Source organism: Marmota monax, unplaced genomic scaffold, assembly GCF_021218885.2.
Source record: "Marmota monax isolate L192 unplaced genomic scaffold, Marmota_monax_Labrador192_F-V1.1 WCK01_AAM20220418_F8-fsc00127, whole genome shotgun sequence".
Taxonomy (NCBI): domain Eukaryota; kingdom Metazoa; phylum Chordata; class Mammalia; order Rodentia; family Sciuridae; genus Marmota; species Marmota monax.
In genome coordinates, this window is record NW_026692894.1 from 1,327,837 (window position 1) to 1,345,867 (window position 18,031).

Below are 18,031 nucleotides of genomic sequence, written 5' to 3' on the forward strand. Positions count from 1 at the left end.
ATGCCCCCTGCCTGTTCTTTAAACAAAGCACTTTCTCTACATGCCCCTCTTCTCCTTCAATCCAAGACTTATCGAAACACCCCCTTTTTTCCCCCTCCACTTAAGGCTTCTGAGTCTTGCTCCTTATGGCTCTTCAGAACAGCTGCTTAGATCTCTATTACAACTATGCACTCATTTGACATGTTAGTGGCTCTCTTCTTGAAATACTGTATTCTCAAGGTTTCTAGGACATTTGCTCTTTTGGTTTTTCTCCTGTCTCTCTGGCAACTTCTCAGTTTCTTTTATTAAACCAGCCCTTATCATCCTGACCTCTAATATTGGAGTTATATGAACACAGTCCTTGGATTTCCTCTTTTCTATGCTTATTCCTATTCCTTTGATGTTCTCATCCAGTTTCACAACTTTAAATAGCATTTATACACTGTGACTTCCATATTTCCATTTCTAGTTCAGAAAGGTCCTATGATGTCCAGACTCATATATTCAACTGCCTACTCCACAGCTCCACCTGGATGTTCAACAGGCATTTGAAATTGAATATCTCCAAAGTCTAGCTCCTAATCTTCCACTGAATATGCAGACTTCCCTGTCCAAACGAAGAGCATCTCTATGCCTCTAAAGGGCAGGACGCAGATCTTGGAATTATCCTTGACTCTTCTCTTTTCCATCCTATAAGAGATCCAAGAGCAAATTTTGCTCATTTTATTTTGACAAAAGATCACTCTTCCTTCTCCTTCTGCTGCTGTAACAATCTTAGCTATCACCATCTCTTGCCTAGATGACTGCCAACAGACTCTGAAACGGTCTTCCTTCTTTGTCCTCTTCAGTTTGTTCTTGGCATAACATCTAAAATATCTTATTAAAACTAAACCTTATACTGCCCCCCCCCCTTTTTTTGGGTGTGTGTGAAGCACCAAAAGCTTCCCATCTCTTTTACAGTAAAAGTCAAACCCTATTTTTGGCCTACAAGCCTGCACCATCTGCCATCCCCTTTCCCCAGTCCCTCTGATCTCATCTCCTGGTTGTCTCTCTTCCTCTCCCTCCCCTCCAGTCACACTTGCCTCCTCACCATTTCTCGCACACAGAGGATATGCCTTGTGCTTTCACTGTGTCCTCTGCCTATACAATCTTGCTCCAAGACAGCCTGGCTTCTCATCTCCTTCAGCTCTTTGCTGTAATGTCACCTGATCAGCAAGACATTCTCTGACTACCCTGTTTAAAATGGCAACCTAATGGGTGCAGTGGTGCATGCCTACAATCTCAGTGGTTTGGGAGGCTGAGGCAGGAGGATCACGAGTTTAAAGCCAGCCTCAGCAAAAGTGAGGTGCCAAGCAACTCAGAGAGATCTTGTCTCTAAATACAAAATAGGGCTGGGGATGTGGCTCAGTGGGTGAATTCCCCTGAGTTCAATCCCCAGTACTCACCCCTCAGTAAAGGCAACCCCTGCTCTCAGAACCCTATGCCTCCCCGTCTCCACTTTATTTTTAGCCATTGCACTTATCATCACCTAACAAACTATATGTTACTATATTTGAACATACTACATGTTTCCCTGGAGCCAAGTTCAGTACGTGACATATAATGTTTTCATCAAATATATGTTGAATAAATGGGTAAAAGAGAAAAACAGATGGGAACTAAAATTAGGAAGATATACACCATGTTTCCCCCCTTAAGTCAGCAGTTCTAATCCCTTTTTAGATCAGGGACATGGAGAATCTGAAGAAAGCTATGACCTTTCCCACTCCTATTACCCAAGAAATGCCATTTTGAACATAACACAAAATTCTGCATTCAGTTCAGGGTGATCCCACATAGCCCCACACCTGGAAATCTTTCTATAAACTGCAAATTGAGAAGCCCTTCTCAAATACATGATCAATGATCAATGGTATCTCGTTAAGTCTGGGGTGTTGGGGAATGATGCTAAAAACAGGAACTTGGCAGGGTCTTTCTGGCACTTGAGGTTTCTCAGTGAAGTCCAAGAATTGCTCACCTGGGCTTCATTTGCAAACTCCTCAGCTGAATTTTTCTGCATGAGAGTGGCCAGGCAGGCAAACCTGCGGCTACTGGCTGTGGCCTCCAGGTTATAGAGTTGCCAGAGCAAGGAGAGGCAATGTACCCGTTGCTGTAGAACTGCCAGCTTCTTCTTACTGTTGTGAAGCACGGGGTGGTTAGTCAGCACACCCTTATTCTTCACCATGCCCAACTCTTCCTCCCCACAAGAGTCCTAGGTCTACTCATTAGGGGCCATCTACAGATTGTCAAACACAGAAATGTTCCTGGAACTCCACTGCTCCCAACCCCACGGACCATTTTAATTCATCCCTCTAAACAAGGAAAAGTCTAGAAATGAGCCCTTTTTTAAAAAAGACTCATTCTTTGACTTGCTATTTGTCATACTTAATTAGCTGGGAGAAGAAGGTGGGAGACCTAGAAGTGTTATACTTATCTGCTCTGCTATTATGGATCTTGTTATATGCTTTTCTGCTAACATGCTTGAAAATCACTTGATAGCAAGAAAAAGAGGACTCTTAGATCAATATAAGAAAAGCTCTAGGCTGGGTCCTACTTTAGCTGTGGTTCTCTGTAGCCCTAAAGGGAACCAGGACAATCTGGACTGTCTTCTCACTTCTCACTGGGATTATTTGGAGATTGGCTCGGGAAACAGGAATACCAATACTTTTCCAGAAATGTTTGGAAAAAGACACCAATCCAGGTCCAAGGGAAATTCCTTTTCAGCAGTCGAAGGGCTTGCCTAGCTAATTTTTTGGCCAAGGTGATCTGCCCCATGTTGAAACAGACCTGGAGTTGACAAAATAAGAAATGTGGGTAAATGTGGGAAGGATACCATGGACTACGTTTTGTTTTGTTTTTTGGAACTGGGAATTGAACCCAGGGGTACTGTACCACTGAGCTACATCTATTTTGAGGTAGGGTCTCACTAAGTTGCAGAGACTGGCCTCAAACTTGCAATCCTTCTGCCTCAGCCTCCCTAGTCACTGAGATTATAAGCATGTGCCACCACATCCAGCTATGGATACAATATACTAGCTCTTCATTTGGAGATGTGTATGTAGCTGGAATCACTGAGGTGCTAGAGTGAACTGAGTTGGAGAACAGCCTGGTTAGAAGGACCAGGAGGGCAATAAGCATTAAAGGGATGAGAAAACAGAATTCTGGAGAAAGCACCTTCCTTTCTCATTGCCTACACATCTGTCAGTGGGCAGTAGAGACAGACTGAAAGAAAGTGGTGTTGGCTAGATTGAGATGGCATCATCATTTGGGCAGAGTTCCATCCAAGTACTGAGAAAAACAAACAAACAGCCACCAAAAAAGATACTCTCAGCTGCCAGAAGGCATCTGAAAGAAAATCCCATATCTTTCCTTCCTAAATAGATTGTACTACCAGAGATGTGGATGTAGGTGTTGGGTTGCAAAACTACCTTGAGGATATCCTATAACTTCATGTTCTAAGGCTCAATCTTCCAAGAAAGTGATGAAGTTTATGTGATTCTTGAACAATCTTGGGAGAAATGACAAATAATTTCTTTCCAAAAAAGGAAAAAAATGTTTAACTTTACTCCAAAGACCACTTCATTGAAGCAAAAATAATGCAACACTGGAAAACTCTAATATTCTCTTTAATCTACAAAGGCCTATATATTGAAGTTCATAACCATATTATCTTAGTGTTTATCTTAAAATTAGTTTATTTACTCCAGAGGGCAAAGGACATAAATGGATAATTCACGGAAAATAAACAGAAATAACCAATGAACATAATAAAGAACCTTAGTAATTAAGAGGTACGCATTAAAACACAATATAACTTGTCTAGGAATTACCAAGTTTAGAAAAGACTGATAATATCTGATGTTGTTAAGAATATGAAGAAATGGGAAAAATTCAAATTTATATAATATTTTTGGTGGTCAATTTGATGATATATTTAGTAAAATTGTCCATATCTTCTGCCTTAGCATTTCTACGTTTGGGAACTTCTCAAAGAAGTTCCTACAAAAAGGGAAGAGAGATATATAACAAGAATATTCACTACACCAATTTTCAACCCCTAAATTAGAGACAACATAAATGCACATGAATAAAAGGAATAAACTATGCTCTATCCATACAATATACTTGGAGTTCTTGGCAGTTGCAATTATTTGATGGATAAATATGTATGCACATATGCAAGTATATGTTCAATTATACTATGAAAAGTAAAATTAGCTGCAGAGGAAAAAGAATATGGAATATGATCCTATTAAAATGATATAATTGAAAAATGACATGTTTGTGTATAGTTGGAAGAATACAGATCAAATTTTTAACTATGATGGGAGTGATGTAAGATGAGTGGGGGCTATTTCATTTTCTATATAACACATATTTCTATAAAATATATCCAACTTTTTATAACCATACAGGAAAAAAAAGACATGATGGAATTTAAAAAATAGGGTAATTCTTAGAAAAAACAAAATTTGAAGATTATGCTCATCCTTACCTCTGACCGGAGCCTGCAGAAAGTGGCCTCCTCAAACTGACAGATCTTCACTTTGTGCTTTTTCAAGAACGAGAATGCTGAGGGTTGGCCCAGAAGACTGCTTGCCTTCCTTAAATAAAAGAAGGCCTTCAAACAGACAAAGGATGAAGAAACTGGATTAGGATTAAGATGGTGCTGGGGGTAAGGTTAGGATGATGCTGGATAAGGTTAGGATGAGGGTCAAGATCTGAATTTGAATCAGGTTTAGGATTTTGAGGTACAGTGAGGGCCCAGACTGCTGTGCAAGTCAAGGGCAGGGCCAGTGTGGGTCAGTGCTCTCTCTCACCACATTCCCATTTCACATCTTCTCCTAAGTCCCTCCAGCTTCTCTCTCTCCCATTTTCCTCCACTTTCTATTCCTACTTGACAGGAAGCACTCTCAATCAAATTCCCAGAGTAAAAAGGCTCAGTTCAAGAGCAGAGAGCTGAGCTTGCTCACCATGTAATTATCAGACAGGTCCAAGGAGGCAGCAGCAGCCTCCAGCAGGTAATAAAATGCACAGTTGGTTTCTCCAACAACCAAGCAGTGCTGGGTGAGTGGTGAGAGCACTAGTTTCAGGATTTCCTCACAGTGGCAGGGCTTTGTGGTCAACAGGTCTTTCTTGGGGCTGGTCTGAGCCAGCTTCCTGTTCACTCGCTCTAGGAACTCTTCCTCTGTTCTTTGTGGAGAGAAGATCAATAACTGAGAGTGGCCACAAAGCTGCCACTTTTGTTGGGGCATTACAAGGTCTCAAAACCACTTTTCCCGGGAAGTGTCTGTATAATTAATTACTCTATTACTCTATAAAATTTAATAAGTCAGAAAACAGAGCTATAACTGCAATGCTCTATTAGGGATTTAAAAAAATTAAAGCCAGCCAGGCACATTGGTGCATGCCTGTAATCCTAGCTCTTCAGGAGGCTGAGGCAGCAGGACTGCAAGTTCAGGACTGGGCTGGGCAACTTAGCAAGACCCTGTTTCAAAATAAAAAGGGCTGGGGATATAGCTCAATGGTAGAGCACCCCAGAGTTCCATCCAAGTACTGAGAAAAACAAACAACCACCAAAAAACAAAGATATAACACCCCCAAAACCTAAAACTAACCTAAGTACTTCATAATCTAAATGGGGAAACATTACGCCTAAAGAGTAAGCTAACAAAATAAATGTTAAATAAAACAAAATGATACAAACCAATATGTAATAATACATCTTCTAGTAGCATATTTCAATTTTGTAAAAAATATGCAATTTCATAAAATATTTAAATATTATTGTATATAGCATCATCAATCCTATAACAATTCTATCAGGAAGGCAAAAATTACTTCTCTTTACTGGTGAGGAAACTAATGATCAGAGAAATTACATGACTTATGATATCACAGCTAATGAGAAATAGAACCCAAACTAGAGCTCACCACTCTGACTACTAGCATGTACTTTCTAAAGGCATCCTGAGGTCAAAAGAGGTCAGATATTCCTGAACCACAATGATCTAAAACAGTAAAAATTGAGGAGGGGCTTGAAGGTTGGTCAACATGCTGATAAATGGAGGGAGGCAGAGGCCACTCAGCATTGAAAGAGGGATAGCTGGCACAGGTGAGTATGGGTAGTTCATGAGGAATATAGGGTTTTTTAATAGTTTGTTTGAAATCAGTAGAGTAGCAGGTTAGGTAAGTGGAATGAGAAAGTATGCCTAGAGCAGCTGGTGAAAATGAAAATTTAAAATTGATGGGATAGGCATTAGAAAGTCAGGAAGTGCATGGTTAGGAAATACACATTTTCATATCATCTGAAGCAAAAAAAATTGACAGATTTATAGCTGAAAAAATCTGCTTTGTATACAATGTTTGAAAGCTTAAATAAAATTATTCTTGACCCTTAAGAAATAATTTCCCTTTAGAGAACGGTCATTCTGAATTTGGAGCTGATTATAAGAGTTCCCACTTCTTTGCTGTGCATTGCCTTTTTAATTTGATGCCATCCCAAAGGAAATAAGAATGTGAAGACAGAATCACTAGAATGGGACAAAATATTTGCTAACTATTCTTCTGACGGAGGATTAATATTTAGAATACACAAAGAATTAAAAAACTTAACACCCTCCCCCCTCAAATAACCCAATTAATAAATGGACAAATGAACTAAACAGACACTTCTCAAAAGAAGAAACACAAATGGCCAACAAATATATAAAAAATGTTGAACTTCATTAGCAATTAGGGAAATATAAATAAAAACTAAACTGATATTCTGTCTCACTCCAATCAGAATGGCAGCCATCAAGAATGGTAGCCATCAAGAATACAAACAATAATGTATGCAGGAGAGGTAGGGAGAAAAAGCAACACTTATACATGGTTAGTGGGATTGTAAATTAGTGCAATCCCTATGGAAATCAGTATGGCAGTTCCTCAATAGACTAGAAATGGAACCAACATATGACCCAGCTACACCACTCCTAGTTATTTATCCTAAAAAATTAAAGTCATCAATGCATGTCTATCCATGTTTATAGCAGCACAATTCATAGTACCTAAACTATAGAACCAGCCTAGGTATCCATCAACAGATGAATGGGTAAATAAAATGTGTTACATATATACACAACAGAGTTTTATTCAGCCATAAAGAAAAATAAAAGTCATTATTGGGAAATAGATGGAACTTGAGAACATTATGTTAAGCAAAATAAGCCAAACTCAGAAGGTCAAGAGTTGTATGTTTTCTCTCATATACTGGAGCTACAGTGGAAAAGGGAAAAGAAAGTTGATGGTGGGATCTTGTGAAAATCAAAGGGAGATCAATAGAGGAAAGGGACCATGAGAAGAGAGGAGGAGAGGGAAAGGGAAAATACTGGGGAATGATTTTGGCCAAATTATATTGTGTGCATGTCTGAATATGAAACAACAAATCCAACCATTACACATAATTATAATGCACCAATAAAAAATGGAAAAAAAAGAGTCTCTTCCAGAGTGGTCAGACTCCCTCTGGTATGAGGGTGAGGTGAGTACCCCAGTTAGATGGCTATCTGTTTCTCATTCTGGGACCTCTGTGTCCTCCCTGGGCATCTTCATCTACCTGCTGTGCTGTTCACTTGAGAAGGTCTCCTGACTTCTGAATGTTTTTTCCTGGAAATTAAAACTATCTGTGGGGAGAAAAAATACAATTATTTTTAATTATCCATGTTTGGATTAACTGAGAATATTTAAAATTCCTAACTACCTTTTTCTCTGCAACTTACAATACAAAATTAAGATGATACATTATAAATTTCTAATGACAATTATTTGTGATTTGCATAAGTAATCCTCATTGTCAATTTCCTCAAAACAGTTCCCAGCTTGAAGGAGGATCCTCAATGTTTGCTAAATGAAGGAAAAAATGAAAGAAGTATGTGTCTATTCTGGCTTGATGGATACTTCCAATGGGGGAAATCCCTAAATATATTTGGATCAAGTAGATGACCAGATCAGAATGAATTGTAGGGCCAAAGACCAACAGAAGAAAACTATGGTAAGCACAAGATGCTGCAGTCTACTAGCTGACCTAAACTAGCCTTTATCTTCCACATTTGACCTGCGGCTGCCTTTCGCAGATCAAAACAGCAAATATTCTGGATATTAGTGCTCTATCTGATGTGTGTTTAGTAAAGATGTTCTCCCACTCTGTGGGCACTCTCTTCAGGTTACTGATTATTTCCTTTGCTTAGAAGAAGCTTTTTAGTTGGAATCCATCCCATTTATTGATTCTTGATTTTATTTTTTGTGCATTAGAAGTCTCGTTAAGGAAGTCAGAACCTAATCTGATATGATGAAGATTTGAGCCTACTTCTTCTTCTATTAGATGCAGAGTCTCTGGTCTAAAGAACTCAAAAAAACTTAACACCAAAAAAAAAAAAAAAAAAACAAAACAAAACAAAACCCAATTAATAAATAGGTCAAGGTACTGAACAGACACTTCTCAGAAGAAGATATACAATTGACCAACAAATATATGAAAAAATGTTCTCATCTCTAAAAATCCAAATCAAAACTAATCTAAGATTTCATCTCAACTCTAGTCAGAATGGCAATTATTAAGAATAGAAGCAATAATAAGTGTTGGCAAAGATGTGGAGAAAAAGGTACACTCATACATTGCTGGTGGTACTGCAAATTGTTGCAACCACTATGGAAAGCAGTATGGAGATTCCTTATAAAACTTGGAATAGAACCACCATTTGACCCAGCTATCTCACTTCTTGGTCTATACCCAAAGGACTTAAAATCAGCATACTGTAGTGACACAGCCACATTAATATTCATAGCAACTCAATTCACAATAGCTAAACTGTGGAAGCAACCTAGATGTCCTTCAACAGATGAATGGATAAAGAAAGTGTGGTATATATACACAATAGAATATTACTTAGCATTAAAAGAGAATAAAATCATGGCATTTGCAGGTAAATAGATGGAGTTGGAGAATATCATGTTAATTGAAGTAAGCCAATCCCAAAAAACCAAAGGCCAAATGTTTTCTCTGATAAGTGGATGCTGATACATAATGCAGGGGGGTGGGCGTGGGGAGAATGGAGGAACTTTGGGCAAAGGGGAGGGAGAGACTGGAAGTGGGGATGGGGGCAGGAAAGATGGTGAAATGCGATGAATATCATTACCCTAGGTACATACATGACTGCATGTATGGTGTGATTTCACATCTTGCACAACCAGAGAAATGAAAAGTTGTGTTCCATTTGTATACAATGAATCAAAATGCATTCTGCTGTCATGTATAACTAATTAGAACAAATTTTAAAACATAATATGGAAAAATGATAATAATAATAATAATAATAATAATAATAATAATAATAAATAGCAAATATTAAGAATGATGGTGAGATTTTACCTACAGGATAAAATCTGGGCAGGATTGATAGAGTCTAAGAGCATTTTTAGAAGAATGTTTGGGTTAACTAAAAGGACTGGCTCTCTCATGGTAATGATCTTTATAATAGATAAGGTAATTAAGGAAAAGGGTTTGGCAGCACTATTGTGGGCATAACTCCAAGTGGCACTTTCTCCTTCTAGCCTCTGGGAGTAGTGCCCTCTGGAGTTGAGTAATGTCAAGGCTGTATGGCCTGAGTCTGGGAAGCCCATTCAGCATTCGGCTGGGCTCTGGAAGTCTCGAGCCTCTCTCTTTCAGACTGACCAAACCATCTAGTCTAAAGCTGACACTGACTTCTCAAAAGTAAAGGGGCCATACAGGAAATATGATAGCACAATTTCTTTACAATACCAGATTTTGGAAACTACAAAAAATGCAAATGCCCACAGAATTGCTCCAAGTCACTGGTTTCACCTTCATAGAATTATGTTATATGTAGAATAGGTATTAGGATCATAGGTCAAATCTCTCTCTCACTTTAGCTGTCCAACAGGAATAATCTACCACTTTTCCCCTAGTGTCCCTGCCCCTAACCCTCTACCCAAACCAACTTCTAACAAATACAGAAGGAGAAGATTTGGTTTGATCTTGACAGCTGGTTTCAGTCACGGAAGATGGCACAACTGGGAAAACTAGGTGGAGTGCAAGAAGGTAGATCCCAGCCTGATGAAAGAAGAAATTTTTTGATAGGCTGACATAAAGAAATATGAAATCCTCCAGGTAAGCGAACTGAAGAGGTTAAAACAAAGATGGATGAACCCTGGTCTGGTTTAAGAGGCTATGGTGAACATCTATCAACTAATACAAGATTCTTCAAATGGCCAACTTCATTATCTCACAGATTTAATTCTGGCATTATCTCCTTCAGGGAAGTGTCTTCTCTGAAACATTCCTCAGTCTGGGTTAATGGTGCCTTTTTCTAGGCATCCCTAAACTCGATGTGTAGGCCATTTTCAATGTTTTTACCATGTCATATTAGAATTCTCAATTTATACCCCCCAAACTGACAGCTTCAGGAGTTCAGAGGCTGAGGCTTACCCACATTGTATCCCTAATATCCAGTGTAGCATCGGATACATGTAAGGACTCAATATATGTGTAGTGAACTGAAAAATAATGAAGGCAATTACTAAACTGTACTGAGTACCCAACATGTGCTTGGCAATAAAAGCTGCACATTACAACCAATTCAATTCTCAAAATGATAATATGAAGTTGATATTACTTTTTCCAATTAATTGAGATCAAGTAAGTTTCCCAAGATAATCAAATATTCCTTGGAACTCTGAGATCACATTTTTTAAAACACTCTGTACTTCAGGGTTAAACAGTTCCCTTCTACGTACTCTCTCCCAATCTGAATCTCAACTTTTTGATGGAGAGCTCCAAGTGCATGGAAAAAGAGAAGTGCTGCCCACATGAGTTCTTTCTGCCTACTGGTTTACCTTGGGGAGAAGGCAGCTGCAATTTGTCTGTGGTCACTTGTGTTAGAACTGAGCCTGTATCTTTGTAAGTACAGAATCTAAAGGTCCCCCCAGAGCGCTTAGTAGAACAGATTGCAAAACGATGGAAGGGGACAAAGTCCCCTCCATGGCAGCTCCCACAGCGGCAGGCCAAATCTTGGAGAAAACAGGCACATTCAAGGTGCAGCGCAATCTGTTGTTCCTTGGGCCACAGCTCCCAAGCAGCTTCCCGCAATAGAGGCATTCCAAATTCTAGAACATCAGTTTGAGGCAGGGATGGTTCTTTTTGCAGCCGGAGAAGAGAGGCTGAGCCAGCGTCTGAAATTTAGGAAAATCCAAGTGAGACTCTCCCTTATAGTCTTTCAACGCTTCAGTATAGCAAACTCCCAAGCACATTTTTGCTACTTTATAAGATTTTATTTACAACTCATGTTTGGTGTGTCTGCCTCCTTTGTATAAAAAATTTTGTACCTATCAGAAAGTGGTATCGACCATTTCTACTTGATGATAAGGTACAAAATGGAAGAAATTATTAGTTTTACTGAAATACATTGGGAAGATTTCTTGTCGGTTCCTCTTAACTGAGCTTTTTTACTTTAAATTGTTACAAATCTCAAATCATAAGACATATTCTGTTCAAATATGAGTGCAAACATCTCAAAGTCAAAGAGGAATGATTTGTGGATTATATATTCTTGGATCATCCATGCTATGATTTTATTCTTTCATATGGAGAATTTGAGATCATAAGCTGTTCAATTGATATTTTGCTCTGTTTCAATACCACATGAGTCATTTTCCTTATAAATTTCTAAAATTCAAAATGATCTATCTTTTTTTCCTTATTATTTGTACCTAGAAAACCAGTAAATGATTATGACAATATTTTATGAACCAAAAAAATCAAAACACAAATACTAACACAGGAGTTAACAAGGAGCTGGAATAAGGATAACTCTGATACAGGATATTTTTCTATTATAACCATGGCTCCTTCATAGATAAACAAAAATTTTCTTTCCATTTCTGAATCGCCAGCCTTCAGAGAGAAGGCCCTAATACATGATATTAATGGTCTTTCTAAACACAGAATACCCCCGCCTTCCTCACCTGACTTTTTCTTCTCTTTGGTTTGATCAATGATGTCAATAATGGAAGGTACTAACATGGACTCAGCAGGAAGCTCAAGCCAGCGGAGCACATGCATATCCACAAGAGCCCCCAACAACTGAAGTAGCTTATTTTTATCCCAGCCAGGTAGGAGGTGATGCAGCAGATTTATATGGAAGGAGTGACCAATGATTGCAGCACACTTCACTAGCAACTGTTCCTCTGGGCTCAGTTGATCCAGTTGGTTTACTGCTATTTCTGTATGCCCACCAAAAAAAAAAAAAAAAAAAAGGAAAGCAAGAAACGGCAGTGAACAATGGTTCTATAAACCTGGGATACATTATGTTGATAATTTGTACATCTTAAAAATAAAAAAGCTTGCTTCTTATATACCCCTATTTATTTCCTACCTTAATCCCTACTTATCTAGTCAACCAAACCTCTTGAAAGAGTTCTGTCACCAAGTTCTTTTTTCCCATTAATTGTTCAACCAACAACTAGGTCTCTACCACACTACTGAAACTGTTCTCCTATGATCACCAAAACCCTTTGCTGGTAGACCAAAACTGTGCTCTGGATCACTCGGCTACACTAATCCTTTCCAACTTCATGACCTATTAGTACTTAGATCCTTATTTTTTATTTATTTATTTTTTAGAGAGAGAGAGAGAATTTTTTTAAATTTATTTTTTAGTTTTTCGGTGGACACAACATCTTTATTTTATTTTTAAGTGGTGCTGAGGATCGAACCCAGTGCCCGTGCACGCCAGGCAAGCGTGCTACCACTTGAGCCACATCCCCAGCCCAAGATCCTTATTTTAAATTAAACTTTCAAGGCAGATTTCCTGGTCCTAGATCTCTAATAACTGTAAAGATCTTAATAAACTCCAAGGATTTCATCAAGTTCAAAAACTTGAAATCATCCTAAACTTTGTTCTTTCCCTCACAACCTACTGGTCATCCATCCATCCTCTTTCTAAATGTCTCTTGGATATATTTCATACTAAACAATTTTAAATGACTAGCAAGCCATTTTCACCTGGATCACTATAAATCCTGTTTTGCACATCTCCAATTTCTTTTTATTCTCATCCCAACAATATATTATTAACTAGTGGCAAAATCAGATATCTTAAAAACACAATATGATCAAGTCAGTCTCCCTCTCAAATACCTTTAAAACTCAGTGAGATCTTTCACAATCTAGCTTTGGCCTTTCTTTTAGACCAAGGCTTTGCTGACCTATTCATTTTAGCTTGCAAGTTTACAACCTCTTTTCCTTCCCTGACAATGTTGACTTTGGGTTAATTTTCTAGCTGTTTCTTGGGATCCCAATAAAATTAGAACATGAGCAGTATTACCAGGCAACATGGCTTTTGCTAAGAATGACCTCTGAATTTGGACCAGGGAAATGTGAATGAGCTGATTGTGAGATACAGTTTGGGGCTTCCTTGAGTGTAATAATTCTTGTAATAGATCATGATCCTTGCAGGGCCAAGTCCTTATCTGGGACTTGCTGTTTCTAAGAATCCATGCTTCATGGGTCTCATTCCTGATACTGGGACTATTATTCCTTGAGGCTCCAGAGAATAGTCCCTGGGTTGCCAGGTAAATTGTTGTAAGGACTCCCACTGAAGAAAACCACCTGCCACTGTCCTGCCAGCATGCTGCATTTACTTCTAACTAGAGCCAATGCCAAGTTTGGCCTGTCATGGTTAGAGCAAAAACTGTCTAGTTGAACCCAAAATCTCCAGGACGAAGAACTATGGTGTCATACATTAACAGAATATTATGTGACATTATTTATTTTGCTAAATCCTCAACAGAACCCATGACGTAGGGTCTATTGTTATCCTCACTTGTCTGACGAGAAGACTGCAGCTAACTTATCAAAGGCCTCCAGCGAGTAAGTGGAGGGGCCAAAAGTGTCCTCATTTTTCTAATTCCAGAGTCCCAGCAATTGACTAGCATGTCTTTATGGTGGTTTCATGTACATGTCTTATTTTCTCAACAAGATGATATTTTACTTGAACTATATTTATCATAATATTCCTTAAGAGGGCTTAATATAGTATCTCCCCCACCAAACACTTGAATAGAACATTTGAAAAACAAAACATAATAAAGAGATTAAAATCATGGCATTTTCAGGTAAATGGATAGAGTTAGAAAAGATAAGACTAAGTGAAGTTAGCCAATCCCAAAAAAACAAATGCCGAATGTGTTCTATGATATAAGGAAGCTGATTCATAGTGGGGTGGGGAGGGGGAGCATGGGAGGAATAGATGAACTCTAGATAGGGCAGAGGGGTGGGAGAGGAAGAGAGGGGACATGGGGTTAGAAATGATGGTAGAATGTGATGGACATGAATATCTAAAGTAAGTATATGAAGACATGAATTGGTATGAATATACTTTGTACACAATCAGACTTATGAAAAATTGTTCTCTATATGTAATAAGAATTGTAATGCACTCTGCTGTCATATATAAATAAAAATTAATAAAAAAGTTAAAAACAAAAAAGCCATAATTAATCTCAAAGAACATCTCCTCTCCAACTATGCCTGCCAAATTCTTTGTTCCTTATCGGTCAAAATAAACATACTTTGCATTCTTTTTTATTAAACTCTTGCTATATACACAACATTATCAGCATCATAGATTTTCTTAAATCTCAGCAACATCATCTCCCTTGCTTATTGCCTCCCTTGGCAGAGGAATTTTCACAAAGGGAAACTCAGGACCTAATTTTTATTAATAAACTGAAAAAGTTTCCAGATCATCAAAAGAAAGCAAAAGGCCATTTAAGTAAACATTATTCATGTCTTCAAAAGGCTCTGCAGGCCATGCTAGAACTTATGTCTGGAAGACAAGTTTCCTGTTTAGAATAAAATGAAACCAGAATGATAATGAGAGACTTGTACTCATTCACTCACCCAATTACTAATTGCAGTGACACCTGTAATTGGTTCACTGGTGGTATTCAAAGAACTTGCCTTTTAACAGTGGTGGGAGAAGCACTGTATCCAAGTTTACATCATCTTTGACTGTGCAGACATAAAGTTCCTGATCTTCTTTGGAGCTGGCAGGAGAAATACTATACATTGTGGATTTTATGGCATTGGCTGTAGGAGCAAAAAAAAGGACCATGACTGAGGAAAACACCAAGCTCAGTGACTATAGCTTTAAAGGCACAGAAATGCAAGATTAAGTCAAGAGACTTCAGGATGAAGATGAATGGAAAACACGTTTTTTTTTTTTTGTTTTTTTTTTTTTTTTTTTTTTTGAGAGAGAGAGAGAGAGAGAGAGAGAGAATTTTTTTTTAATATTTATTTTTTAGTTTTCGGCAGACACAACATCTTTGTTTGTAGGTGATGCTGGGGATTGAACCTGGGCCGCACGCATGTCAGGCAAGTGCGCTACCGCTTGAGCCATATCCCCAGCCCAACACTATGGTTTAACATGCTTCACACCAACCCATCCTGCTTGTTCTTTAATTTTCTCTTATAAACTAATAGCATCCTTTGTACCATATTATATTTCATCACTGTTCATTATTCCTGCTTACTTTATACTAGCCCTGTTTCTATGATATCACAGCTCTAGGATGCCTTTCTGGATATACATGTAATTCTACCCTTTCCTCCTAGCCCATCCTCCTTCCTTCTCCCATCCCCCATCCAAATCCTCAAGTCCTCCTCATCATTAATATACAATTCTCTGTTCTGGACTCTCATCGTTAAAAACCCTATTTCCTACCTGATCTCCTAGGCTACTCAAAATAAAACTATTGCAGATTGGTTGACTGAATTAAGTTATCTGAGGCAGCGATTTAGTGTTTTCACCCTAGTTGCATAGTATTTGTACACTGTACTTAGCTGGGCTTAATCTGGCCCACAATGTCAACAGGGAATGACCACAAGCTTCATAAAGACTAGGTAATGCCATGATGGAGATCAAATGTCAGTGGTTGCAAGGCTAAACTTACCTGACAGGGTTTCCCACTTGCTGTTCTCTTCCTCCTCCTTTTTTAGGTCATGAAAAAGCAATATGTCCTTAGAGAGAAGGTCCTGGCATAGGATCTCACAATACAGGGGGTTTCCAAAGCACCTGTGCAGAAGGTAGCTGCAGAAAGTAAGTAGGTGATTGTTGACTAAAGATAACCACTTGAGGGGAGCCAAATATTAAGGGTACTTCATACTGAGGAATCTTCTTTTGTTAAAGTCAGATCTTGATGTATATACACTAACAGAGGGAAGCAGCCGCAGGGAGAAACGTAGGGAAAAAACAATTTCTTGGGTTGTTTTTTTTTGGGGGGGGGCACTGTGGTTTTAACTCAGGGGCGCTTAATCACTGAGCCACATCCCCAGCCTTTTAAAAATATTTTATTCAGAGACAGGGTCTCACTAAGTTGCTCAGAGCCTTGCTAAGTTGCTGAGGCTGACTTTGAACTTGTAATCCTCCTGCCTCAGCCTCCCGAGTCGCTGGGGTTACAGGTGTGCACCACCATTCCCAGCAAGAAAAACAATTTCTGATTGGCTTTGAAATATATTTTGGCAGTAACTTTTTTTTTCTTAACTATTTTGCTTCTACTGATGTTAAAAGGAGCTAACATCTCCTTGCTAAAAGGCTTTGGAGAAACTGACACTATAAGCAAGCCATCCAAGTCCTAACTGTCTTGTTAAAACTTGAATGGGCAGCCGGGGAAGTAGCCCCTTCATAGTTTACAAGGAGACTGAAATCTCATCTTGGGCTTCATCATGCTTACTAATGCCACTCTCTCCCCCAACTCTGTTGAGCCCTGAGCCTTCTCTTTTATATTATGGCACTGGCTCCTCCCTTAATGAAGTGCCCAGCTGATCCTAGCCACTCACATCTGCAGCTCTTGGGGGATGCTCACCACCCCTAGTTCCCAACATGCCATTCTCAACAGCAAGGTTGCTGCCAACTTTGAAATGGGCACAAGGATAGCCTGAGGACTCTGTAGGAAGTGCTGGGCCCAGCCACACAGGGTGACAGGAGGGGTCAACGTCATCACCATGATGATGGGCACACTGGAGAGCAATGTTCCCAAAAACTCCCAGGAAGCTGCATCCATATACTGGGCCTCGTCAATGAGGAAAATCAGTGGTGTTTCCCTCACTGCCTGGAAATAACAGCAAAGAAACAATAACAACCTCTGATTAGAAATAAAGATCTACTGCAAATTTTCCATCAACAATTTAAACAAAATGTCAAACAGGATGGAATTTTCAGAGTAAAATGTATTTTAAGTCCAGGTAACATTTTACTTTCTAAATATAAAATATAACCTACATATCTAATTCCTAAATAAAAAATGTATGGATAAAATAAGTGAACAAGAAAATGCTCTAGCTAAAAATAAGTATCGAAATATTCTCTAACTCAAACTTGAAGCTTTCAAATATTTCATTTTGACAAAGACTTTATTCTGTATGAGAATTTATAACATTTTAAAATGGCAACTTTCAAACCCGGCTGCACATTAGAATCTCCTGGCAGTGCTTGTCAACACTCTCATTACCAGGCTCCACTCACTGAACACTCTGAAAAAATTGTATCCATTTTTATCCCCACTCCCGCTCTGCTTCCTCTGCTTCCCATGGTGTCAGGTGATTACTCTAATGTGTTTATCCTATAGATTTTTGTTTGCATTTTGTTCTTTCAAAATATGCATTGTTGTTTTGCCAAATACATTATTTTTATATAAATACTACTGTATTACAGATCTCATTATTTTTCCTCTTTTTTTATTCAGGACTGTTTTTATTTTTGAGGTGCTTGAGATTGAACCTCGGGTCTTGCACGTGCTATGCAAGCCTTCTACCACTGAGCTACATCCTCTGGCTTCAGACTATTTTTTTTTTAATATTATTATTAGTTGTTGATGGACCTTTATTTAATTTATTTATTTATACACAGTGCTGAGAATCAAACCCTGTGTCTCACAAATGCTAGGCAAGCAC